The following is a 12,740-nucleotide window of genomic DNA, read 5'->3' on the forward strand; positions in this document are numbered from 1 at the left end:
CACGCGCCACAACTACTGAGCCTGTGCTCTAGAGACCGCGAGTCACAACTACTGAGCCTGTGTGCCACAGCTACTGAAGCCCGCGTGCCTAGAGCCCAGGCTCCGCAGCAAGAGAAGCCACAGCAATGAGAGGCCCGCACGCTGCAACGAAGAGTAGCCCCTGCTTGTTGCAACTAGAGAAAGCCCACGCACAGCAACGAAGACCCAATGCAGCCAAAAATAAATAAATAAATAAAAATTTTTTAAGTTTATACAGAGAGACAAAGACCCAGAAGAGTCAACACAATATTGAAGAAGAGCTTAGAGAACAGACACTATCTGACTTTAAGCCTCACTATAAAGCTATAGTAATTAAGATGGAGTGGTATTGGTGAAAGAGTGGACAAATAGATGAATGGAACAGAATACAGCACCCAGAAATAGATCCATATAAATATAATCAACTTTTCTTTGACAAAAGAGCAAATTCAATGCAATGGAGAAAAGCAATCTTTTCAACAAATGGTTCTGGGACAACTGGACATTCATATGCGAAAAATGAATCTAAATACAGACTTTATACCCTTTACAGAAATGAACTCAAAATGTATCATAGGCCTAAGTATAAAAGACAAAACTTGAAACTCCTAGAAGATAACATAGGAGAAAATCTAGACAACCCTGGGTATTGTGATAAGTTTTTAGATACAACATGAAAGCATGACCTATATGTCTTAGTCCATTCAGCCTGCTATAACAATGTACCACAGACTGGTTAGCTTATAAACAGCAGAAATTTATTTCTCCCAGATCTGGAAGCTGGAAGTCCAAGGTTGTAGCGTTGGCATTGTTAGGTGAGAACCCTCTTCTGGGTTTCAGACATCTTGTATCCTCACACGGTAGAAGGGGCTGAGAAATCTCCCTGGAGCCTCTTTTATGAGGTACTAATCCCATTCCTGAGGGATTTAAAAACCTCTTACAGGCCCCACCTCCTAATATCATCATCTTTAGGGGTTAGGATTTCAACATATAAATTTTGAGGGGACACAAACCTTCAGACCATAGCACCATGAAAGAAATAATTGATAAACGGAACTTCATTAAAATTAAAAACTTCTGATCTGTGAAAGACACAGTCAGGAAAGTGAGAAAACAAGCCACAGACTGGGAGAAAATATTTGCAAAAGACATACCCAAAATATACAAAGAACTCTTACAACTCAACAATAAGAAAATGAACAACTGATTAAAAAATGAGCAGAAGATCCAAACAGACACCTCATCAAAGAAAATATACAGGTGGCAAATAAGCAAATGAAAAGATGTTCCACATCATCTGTCATTAGGGAAATGCAAATTAAAACAATGAGATACCACTGCACACCTATTAGAATGGCCAGAATCTGTAACACTGACAGTACCACTCTTGAGGATGTGAAGCAGCAAGAGCTCCCTTTTTATCGCTGGTGGGCATGCAAAATGATACAGCCACTTTGGAAGAAGTTTGGTGGTTTTTTACAAACCTAAACATACTCTTACCAAACAATCCAATAATTGTGCTCCTTGGTATTTACCCAAAGGAGATGAAAATTTACGTTCATGAAACAAACTGCATACAGATATTTATAGCAGCTTTACTCTTAACTGCCAAACCTTGGAAGCGACTAAGATGTCCTTCAGTAAGTGAATGGGTAAATAAACTGTAGTACGTCAAGACAATGGAATATTTTTCAGTGTTCGAAAGGAATGAACTGTCAAGCCTTGAAAAGACATGGAGGAACCTTAAATGCTTATTACTAAGTGAAAGAAGCCAACCTGAAAAGGCTATACATTGTATGATTCCAACCATATGACGTTCTGAAAAAGGCAAAACCATGGAGACAGTAAAAGGATCAGTGGTTGCTGGGGAAAGGGGGAGAAGGAGCTGAATCTGCAGGGCACAGAGGATCTTTAGGGTAGTGAAAATACTTTATATTACACTATAATGGTGGATACACGTCATTATACATTTGTCAAAACGCATAGATTGTACAACCCCAAGAGTGAACCCTAACATGAACTATGGACTTTGGGTGATAATGATGTGTCAATACAGGTTTATCGGTTGTAACAAATGTACCACTCCGGTGGGGGATGTTGATACGGTGGAGGTTGGGGGTGGGCAGGGAATATGTGGGAAATCTCTGTAACTTCTGCTTAATTTTGCTGTGAGCCTAAAACTGTGTCAAAAAATAAAATCTATTTAAAAAAATACATTAGCACAGTGACACATAGTAAGTATTCGAAAAGTGCTAGCTATTATGATTATTCCCATTATTTCATATGTCCTATCCAGCACTGACATGTGATGATTCTATGACAGTAAACAGGCGAGCACAGTAAGAAAAATAACTGTAAAAATATGTCCGGTTCCTATTTTAAATCCCCAAGTTTAAATCCCCAAGTGTAAACTGACAGAGAAGGGGACACTGGAAAACATAAATACTAAGCACTTATTGAGTACCTACTAGGTGCCAAACAGCTTTATTTATTTTTTTGTTTTTGTTTTTGTTTTTTTTTTTGCTGTACGCGGGCCTCTCACTGTTGTGGTCTCTTCCGTTGCGGAGCACAGGCTCCGGACGCGCAGGCTCAGCGGCCATGGCTCACGGGCCCAGCCACTCCGCGGCATGTGGGATCTTCCCGGACCGGGGCACGAACCCGTGTCCCCTGCATCGGCAGGCGGACTCTCAACCACTGCGCCACCAGGGAAGCCCCAGCTTTATTTATTTACTCATATCACCCTCACAACATCTGCTGATGTAGCTTCTGAGAGGCAGTAGAATCCCTCTGCAGTTGGGCTGCATGATTTTGAAAACTGACCCTGCCACTTACAAGCTGTGTGAACTTGGGCCTCAGTTTTCTTTCTCTCTTTTTTTTTTTTGACCATGTCTCATGGCTTGCAGGATCTTAGTTCCCTGACCAGGAATAGAACCCCGCCAGGGCCCCGGCAGTGAAAGTGCCAAGTCCTAACCACTGGACCACCAGGGAATTCCCAGTTTTCTCATTTGTTTAAAATAAAAGGTTTTCATACCAATCTTATAGGGACGTTGCATGGATTAAATAAAGCACATAAGACAGGGACTGGCACATAGCAAGCATTTTGTGTTGCTGATACTATTTTAGAGATGCAGAAACTGAAGCACAGAGAGGTTAGGTCACTTGCTCAGGGTCACACAGCTGGGAAGTGGCAGAACTGGAATTTAAACTCAGGTATTCCCTGATGATAGATAAACAAATGTAGAGGCAATTACAAAGGTACTATAAGTGCTGTGATAGGAGTTACCTTGTAATTTGTGGCAGCCCCAAGGAGGCCTTTAGGCAGGTCTGGGACAGGACTGGAAGGCTTCCAGGAGGAGATGGTGCCTGAGTTGTGACTTAAAGGATGGGCTGAGGTTTGCCAAGTGACCTGGTGAAGAGGTGGAGGATAGCAGGGGTTATGTGCAAAAGTCTGGGATGAGACAGGCTGGGGGAGCTGCAAGGTGTTTAGGGCAGATGGATTGAGGGGTGTAACTTGGGTGTGACGGCAGCTGAAGCTAACCACAGACCACGGGAGCCAGAAAAAACCTTCACACCCTTGAAACCTCTCTATTTTAGTAGCAGAACCCTTTTTCAGATGAAACCTTATGATTCCTAGGACAGAAAATAGGTGAAAGAAGAAGAGCTTCAGGTGAAGTGGGGATGGTTCCCAGGGACCCCCCCACCCCAGCTTTCCTGCCAACTTCCCTCACATCTTTGCAGAATCCCACAGGGCCTCACCCCTCACTCCTACACCTGAAGGAACTGAGGCCCAGAAGCAGGTGACAAGTGAGGGCCCACCTCTCCTGGGAGACTGGAGCCAGGACTTTGAACTCGCAGTGCAGCCCAGCCCGTGGACTTTTCTTCTCGGGATCCTTAGAAGCTTTTGTGGGAGATAACAGCTTTGAATAAAGTTGGGAAAAGGCAGGGCGGGGCGGCGGGGGGGAAGGCAGTGCAGGCAGCTCAGAAAGCCAACAAAGCCTCCCCTTTTGGGGACTCATCGTTTCCAACTCTACAAAGGGGAAGGCTGGCCAAGATGACCTTGGAGACACTGTCCATCCCTGGATCCTGAGGCCATCGGCTGGGCCTCAGCGCCTCTTAAGGAGACCCCCACCCCTGAGCCCCAGATCTCAGGCTCTGTCTCTCCAAATCCCACTCCCCAGTGTCAGAGTGGGGAGTGGGTGCCCCAGAGATGCCAGTGAGTAAAGCCCACACGGAACGCCGAGCAGAGGCCGGGCAGCCTGGCGGCCAGAGGCTGATGTGATCCAACCTGGCGGCTCACAGTATTTTTAGGCCTCTGTGCCCCTGTTACTGGGCTGGAAGCATATTAGAGAAAAACAAAAATGGAATGACCTCTGCCTGACCTGACAATGCCACCAAAGGGAAGGAAAGAGTTTGAGAAAAAGCTAAACACCTTTTTTTTTTTTTTTCCTCCCTCTACTCTCAGCAGTACGAGCAAGGCTGGGACACACGAGGGGTTTCAGGGGCATGGGGAGAGCCCCTCACTCCTGCAGATACCTCTCTGGAGACCAGGAATGTCCTCCTATCTGCCCTCAAAACCCATGCACCTGCCTTCACTCCCCTTTGCTTAGGGCCTTGGGTGGGTCTCCAGTGGGACTTACAGGAGCCTCTGTAATCTGCCCACACTCCCCAATCTTGCCCTCACTCAACACCATTTATTTACTTCACAAACACATACATCCCAGGCTTTACACTGTGCGCTTCCCACTACCCACTCATTTAATCCTCACACAGCCTCACTTTGACAGACGAGCAAATTGAAATCAGAGGGAGATGGACTAACCTGCGGAGTCAGGCATCCTGGCTGCAGAGAACCCTGTGAACATCCACGCTACAACACTTCTCCGAAGTCTGATTCGCTCCAGGCTGCAGGACACCAGGCGCCCCACCTCTGAAGTAGCCCCGAGAACCCTCCAGCCCCCCACCATGACCCCTAGGGTCACTCACTCGCAGTGGGAGCCTGTGGTCCCAGAGTCATCGTGAACAGATGAATTGCTTGTTCACCCCGTCCATCAGCTGCCTCTGACCTGCTGCTCTGGGCTGCCGGGCAGGTTGTTCTGGGACCTTCCCACACTGCTCCTCTCCAAATTCCTCTGAGGAGCCTGAGTCCAGCCTGGAGTCCTTACACAATCTTGCTGAAAGCCCAAGGGAGTGAAAGGAAAGCTGAAACCCAGTCAGTAGATATCTGCCCTGGCCAGCTCCTGCCCTGGAGAGCCCTGCCCTGGGGGCCCCTGCTGGCTGCTTCTCTCCTCAGCCCTTTGCCTCTGATTTTAGTGAGCGGCCACGCCATCAGAATCCCTTGTTCTCTTCCCAGAGTCTAGGAATCCTCACTTCCTAGGCCAGGCCCCAGCCAGAGCAGTAAACCAAGAAAAAAACCCAACAGTCTCTTCAAAGTTGCCGCCTCCTTGCTCTGGCAGAACTCTGGGGCCAAGGTTACTTCCTTCTAGAAGAGGGATCTCACTTTATCTTAGATAATAGAAGGGCCCTTGGAAGTGCTTTTCCAACTAAAAGAGCAATCTTTGCCCAAAGGGTAACTCTAGTGCCACCAAAGAAATGGGCCCCTATTAAGAACAGCTTTTCCCCTCCACTCCCTGACAAAATACAGGTAACAGCTGTAACGACTGAGCAATCTACTCATGAGGTAGAATCACAAATATTTATTTTGCTTCCCATTACCTTTGTAAAAGGCATTCAGTGGAGGAAGCTCTACCCCTGTCCCTGAGTGAAAATGTGGACACTCCCGGAGGTTTTCTGATCATTCCCAGGTGTGATGGTTCATTTTATATGTCAATTTGGCTGAGCCACTGGGTGCTCAGATATTTGGTCAAACGTTATTCTGGGTGCTTCTGTGAGACACCCAGATGAGATTAACATTTGGATGAGATTAGCATTAAAATCAGTGGACCCTGAGGAAACAGATTGCTCTCCAGAATGTGAGTGGGCCTCACCCAATCAGTTGAAGACCTAAATAGAACACAAAGACAAGCCTTCCCTGAGCAAAAGAGAATCCCCCCCCAAAAAAAGAGAGAGAGAGAGAGAATTCTCCAGCAGACAGCCTTGGACTCTAATTCCTTATAATGAATTTCTCTCTCTCTCTCTCTCTCTCTCTCTCTCTCCCCCCGTAGATAGATAGATAGATTGATTAATTGATAGATAGGCAGAGAGAGAGAGAGAGAGAGGGATTTTGCTTCCCTGGAGAGCCCCGACAAATACACCAGATTAAGCAAGCAAACAAACAAAACTCTATTCATTTTAGGTTTGTAAACACAGCCTTAGTGCAGAAGTTAGAATGTCGGATATGGGGAATAGCTAAAGCTTCCAACTTTTTGAAAAGTTACAGATGGCCCCTCCCCCTACTAGCGTGTGGATGGATCCTTCTTTCTCTTTTCCCACCTTAAAGCCTCCTCTATCTTGCTCAGGTGGTTTCTAACCCCTGCCATGGGACAGGGGTGGAGAGGCAAGAAAGAAGGAAGGGAGGAGATGTCGGGGAGCGGAAAAGTCCTTACCGGCCTGATGCTGCTACACAGGATGGTTTTGTCCTGACCTGTGTGTAAAGCTGATCCCTCTCAGGGGATGCTTTCGTAGATTCTAGAGACCCTTGAGAACATTTCATTTTACCTTTTTGATTTGGGCAACACATTTACCTCCTGCTGGTGACTCTCGGCTCCTGTTTTTATTCTTCCCTCCCCACAACCTGGACATAAACAACATGGAATCTCTGTTAACATGACATCATTCCTTAGATGTCCTCTGGGGCATGATCAGGTCAGCTCTCCTGAGGGGCCCACATCTCATGTAGGGGAAATCCTCACATTTGCTCATTCTTCTGACAACCTGGAAGGCAAGGCTTCCCTCTCAGCCTCTTCTCTGAAGCTCTTTTTCTCCAGCGCTTTAGAGTGCTCTCCCTGTGGGTGGGGCAGGGCTGAGGGAGAGGAAAGTCAAAGTCCTATTCTCTCCAAAGAAGTTCTCCTCACAAATTTATTTAACCTCCAATAACTACATCATTAGATCCTCAAAGCTGGGAAGACCTTTTCAGGTCTTATATTGGGTTTTTGCTAATTTCCTCTGAACATTTATGTCTTGGTCTGGAACGTCTTATCTATTTTATCTTGGTGACTGAGTAGAAAGTTGCAATTTAACATCCTGTTACACACACAATTACATGTGCAAAGAGATAGAGAACAGTTTATACTACTGAATTTTTTCAGGGAGACCTCCATGTGTTTCTGTACAGGGGCAGGAAGGAGAGTTGGCTTGGGGGTAGAAGTTGAGGACTCTGCACGCTCTGATTCTGGTGCCTTCCCTTCCCACCCTACCCTTTTACAACTTCCCTGCTCTACCAGCCCACCCCCACCCCTAGCTCCCAGGTCAAGAAGGTGAGAGAAAATACTTTGCATGATGAAGAAAGAATTTGAAGAGCAAAAGTAGGGGAGGGGAAACAGAAGCAAGGGGGAAAGTGCAGTGCAGAAAATGTGAAAGATGGCCTGATACCTAGAACTCTCTCCCTAATGCCAAAGCCTGACAAAATTCTTCTAAAACTCACAAGCAGAATTCAGCCCCTCCCCTGTGAACAGATGCCGAACCATTCCTTCTCATCCCTTCTGTGGAGCCTGCAAAGGCAGGGATGACTGGGTCTGCCTTGGCCACCACTAGATCCCCCAGAGGAGATGAATAAAGGTCAGATGATTGACTAGGGAACCAGGGCCGGAACCGAGCTTTGGGATGGGCTGAGATTGCCGAGCTGTGTGCCCAGAACGCCTATATATTTCTGTTCCCTCCCCTTCTTTGTTCTCCTATGGTCACACAATTTATAGCTTCATGTATTATAAACTCATCAACACAGTCTTATAATTATTGTTTTATGCAACTGTTTCTTAAATTAGACAAAAGAAAAAAAGAGCTTACAAACCAAAAACTACATTTATGCTATCTTCTATATTTACCTATGTAGTTGCCTTTACTGGTGCTCTTTATTTCTTCAGGTGGATTTGAGTTACTCTCGGGTGCCCTTTGATTTCAGCCTCAAGGACTGCTTTACGTAAGCATTAAGCAATAACTTTCTATTAGTCCCTCCTCCCTGCATCTGGGAACCTGTAATCTACTTTCCACTCTGTGAATATGACCTCTCTGGGTACCTCATATAATTGGAACCCTATAATATTTGTCCTTTTGTACCTGGCTCATTCAGTTAGTATGAGTTCAAGGTTCATCTGTGTAGTGACACGTGTCAGTACTCCAGACCTTTTTATGGCTAAGTAATATTCCATGGTATATATATATCACATTTTGCTTATTGATGGACATTTGGGTTGTTTCCATCTTTTGGCTATTGTGAATAATGCTGCAATGAACATTGGCATACAAGTATCTACTTCATTTTTTAAAAAAATTACTTAATTAATTTATTTTTGGCTGCGTTGGGTCTTCATTGCTGCACGCAGGCTTTCTCTAGTTGTGATGAGTGGGGGTACTCTTCGTTGCAGTACGTGGGCTTCTCATTGTCATGGCTTCTCTTGTTGTGGAGCACGGGCTCTAGGCACACAGGCTTCAGTAGTTGTGGCACGTGAGCTCAGTAGTTGTGGCTTGCAGGCTCTAGAGCTCAGGCTCAGTAGTTGTGACACATGGGCTTATTTGCTCCACAGCATGTGGGATCTTCCCGGGCCAGGGTTCGAACCCATGTCCCCTGCATTGGCAGGCGGATTCTTAACCACTGTGCCACCAAGAAAGCCCTATCTGATTCATTTTTGAAAGGGATAGAGTAGGGTAATCAAATAGTCCAGAAATCCTACTGGGGGATTGTAGATAGAGAGGGAACTTTAAGGGGCTTTGGGAGACCACAGCAAGTTAATGATCACTCAAGAAAGCAATGGGAGGGGACTTCCCTGGTGGCCTAGTGTTTAAGACTCTGTACCGCCAGTGCAGGGGGTGTGGGTTCGATCCCTTGTCATGGAACTAAGATCACGCATGTCATGCAGCCAATAGATTAAAAAAAAAAAAAAAACCAGCAATAGGAAAATCCTGAAACAATGTGGGCTTGCTTGACTCATGAAGCAGAGCAAGTTGCTTAGCATCAGAGCCAGACAGGCTTGCGTAACAATAAAACCAAGCTCACTTGCTTAGCAACAAAGCCATGCAGTGAAGGCACGAGTCATGCCTCAAGATAATAAAACAATAGTGGAAAAATAAGGTCTACATCCTGCCCAGTGATATCAACAAGTTAATGACCCTTAGGAAATTCTCTCTGCACACACAAAAAACAATAATTTAGGGAAATGTGAAAGACCCTCATTACACTGAGACCTGAAATAATTTTTCCATAGCACCATGACCGTCCCAGATGAGCCATATAGGGTCAAAAACTCCCCTGCCTGACACGTAGGAAGAGTTAATGATGGAAGACTTGAAGAACAAGGAAGAAGGTGGTCTTCTCCCACTGCCCTCTTTTCCTTTGATTTTAAAAATGTAACCCACTAAGTACTCAGGGCAGTGCTAAGCTTGTTTGCCTGCCTGCTTGTAAGCCTCACAAGCATCCTATTATAATAAATCACTTCTTATCTGTCACTTTGCCTCTTACTGAATTCTTTCTGAGCTGAGACGTAAAGAACCAGAGCTCCTCAGAGCCCTGTGAAATGCCACCCAGTGGTTTCAGCTTTGCTAGGTATAGAATTCTTTGTTGACAGTCTTTTTCTTTCAGCACTTTGAGCATGTCATCCCATTGCCTTCTGTTCTCTATAGTTTCTGAATGAAAAATTATCTGTTAAGCTTATTAAGGACCACTTGTATGCAATGAATCACTCTTCTCTCTTGCTGCTTTCAAGATTTTCTCTTTGTCTTTGTCTTTCACCATTTTGATTATGATGTATCTACGTGTGGATCTCTCTGAGTTTATCCTACTTTGGGTTTATCTCTTTGAGTCTGTTGAGTTTCTGTGTCGTGTAGGTTACTGTTTTTTCATCTAATTTGGGCATTTGACATTATGTTTTCAAATATTCTTTCTTCCCCTTTCTCACTTCCCTTTCCTCTACTTCTGGGATTACCATTAAATGTATTTTGGTGTCCTTGATGGTCTCTAAGGCTCTGCTGCTTTTTCCTCATTCTTTTTTCTTTCTGTTCCTCATTCTAGATAATTGCAGTTGATCTATCTTCACATTAACTGATTCTTTCTTCTGCCAAGCTCAAATCTACTGTTGAGCCCCTCTAGTGATTTTCCATTTCAGTAATTATACGTCTCAATTTCAGAATCTCTACTTAGTTCTTTTTACCTGTCTTATTTTATCATTTCTAACTCTTTATTTATATTCTCTGTTTGGTGAAACATTATTCTCATGCTTTTCTTCACTTCTTTTGACATGGTTTCCTTTAGTTCTTTGAATATATTTAAAATAGCTGATTTAAAGTCTTTGTGCACACTACCATATATAAAATAGATAACTAATAAGGACCTGCTGTATAGCACAGGGAAATCTACTCAATATTCTGGAATGGCCTATGTGAGAAAAGAATCTAAAAAAAAGAATGGATCTATGTATACATATAACTGATTCACTTTGGTGTACACCTGAAACGAGCACAACAATGTAAAACAGCTATACTCCAATAAAAATTAACAAAAAAATAATAGTCTTTGTCTAGTAAGTCCACAGTCCAGCATTCCTCAAAGACAGTTTCAACTGGCTTCTTTTTTCCCTGTGTATGGGTCATACTTTCCTGTTTCTTTGTGTGTGTTGTAATTTTGCTGAAATGTTTACATTTTAAATAAGTGTGGCAGTTCTAGAAATCAGATTTTGCCCCCTCCCCAGGGTTTGTTGTTGTTGCTATTCATTGTTGCTGTTGCTGCTGCTGTTTGTTTGTTTGGTGACTTTCCTGAACAAATTCTGTAAAATCTGTATTCTTCTCCATGTGTGGCCACTAAAATCTCTTCCCGGTTAGCTTAGTGGTCAGCTAATGATTGAACAGAGATTTCTTTAAGTTCTTTGAGCCAATAAGTCTCCCAGCCTTGGATGAGAGGCTGTGTGTGTGTTGAGACATGCTTTTAATGTTCCATCAGACAGTTTTGCAACCTTCACTTTCTGCTTCAGCAGAGCCTCAAGGTCAGCCAGAGGTGAGGGATTAGGGCCATCTCAGGTATTTCCTGGGCAGGTGCCCAGCCCAGCCCATGTGCGTGGCCATCTAGATCCCCAAAAATCTATTGGAGCTTTTCAAAGCCCTCTATGGATATCCCATTCCCCAGCTTTTCTTTTAAATTTTTTTGTTCAGCTCTTGTTTGTTCCATCTGTTATCAGTGCCTCAGGCAGCGTCAATGTTAAATTATTGCTGCTGATCTTTTTTTTCTTTTGTGAAAGAAGTCCCCCAGGGAAAAGGCTGTTCACACTGACAGAGATAAGTCAGGTCAAATAAAGACAAACTCTGGGAGTGGGGATTACCAATTAACTTCCAGCAGGTCAAATAATGACAATGCTCTGGAGATAGGGCATTTTAGGGAGCACCAAAGCCTTCTTCCCCCTCCAGATGCTGCTAAGTTGCTGGTTTTCCTAGCTATTATGACCGTAAAGCTATTGGTTTTCAAGGCTACTGAAGAGCTGGGAGAGGAGAATGGAATAGGATAATAGCCACAAAGCTCACTGTTCTTACTGAGATTCAGTTTGTTCTTCTTAAAGTAAATGTTCCTGGGATTGTTGTAAGCCTTTGGTTAATTTCCAGAGTACTGAAAAAGTTAATTTTGACTATTTTTGCCAGCATTCTCATTGTTCTTATGGAGGACTGGATTTTCAGAGGTCCTTACTCCGCTATTCTGGAAGGGCTGTCCCCTCCCACAAAGACTTTTAAATTAAAAAATGTTAAATGTGCATCCCAAGTTAAAGAGCCTGCAGATTGAGACGGTCTGTGCGCCATCAGATTTGTGGTCTCTGGCCCCTAAAATAAACCCTCTAATGTTTATTTACTTGTACAAAGTTGTAACACTTGGGTTGGGGGGGAGCAGTAAATGATTTCATAGCATGTGGTCCCAAGACTCCCTATGTCCCTTCCCACCTATCAGACCACACGCCTGGCTGTTGGCTGGGATCCATGACAACTGTGGCTATTCCCAGTGGGCCTGGGCCCTGCTCCATCACTTTTCAACCCAGGACTTTTCTCAGGTCCCCCGAGGTGGGCAGTGAGGGGGCTGACCCCTGAGGGGAACACTTTCCAGGGGAGATGCAGTGGGTACAGAGTCTGGCAGAGTCCAGAACCTGTTCTTGGGCAGTTTCTCATCATTTGATCAGCACACTAACTCCATGACACAGGTGGCACAGGAAGGACCACAAAGGAGATGTCTTTTGGATGCTACTGACTGGTTAGACAATTGGGCACATCTCCCTTATATGAGTGAGTATGTGACCTTGTAAATTTTTGTGTATCTGTAATTATGTGAATGTGTGAGTGTATGTGAGTGTGTGTGTATAAATATGTGAGTTGGAGTATGAACATGTGTGAGTGCTGGAGTGTGTATAACTGTATGACTCTGCGTGTAAGTAAACATGTCAGCAAGTGTATGTGAATGGGCATATGAGTGTGCAGGGATGGCTGTGTGGAATATATGTATATTAGGAAATGCAGCATAGGTGTGTGAAAGTGTGAGTGTAAGTGTTGTGAATACGAATGTGTGTGAGGTATAGAACATTTGAGTATATGGGTAAGTGTATGAG

This window comes from Pseudorca crassidens, chromosome 10 (assembly GCF_039906515.1).
Source record: "Pseudorca crassidens isolate mPseCra1 chromosome 10, mPseCra1.hap1, whole genome shotgun sequence".
Lineage (NCBI taxonomy): Eukaryota > Metazoa > Chordata > Mammalia > Artiodactyla > Delphinidae > Pseudorca > Pseudorca crassidens.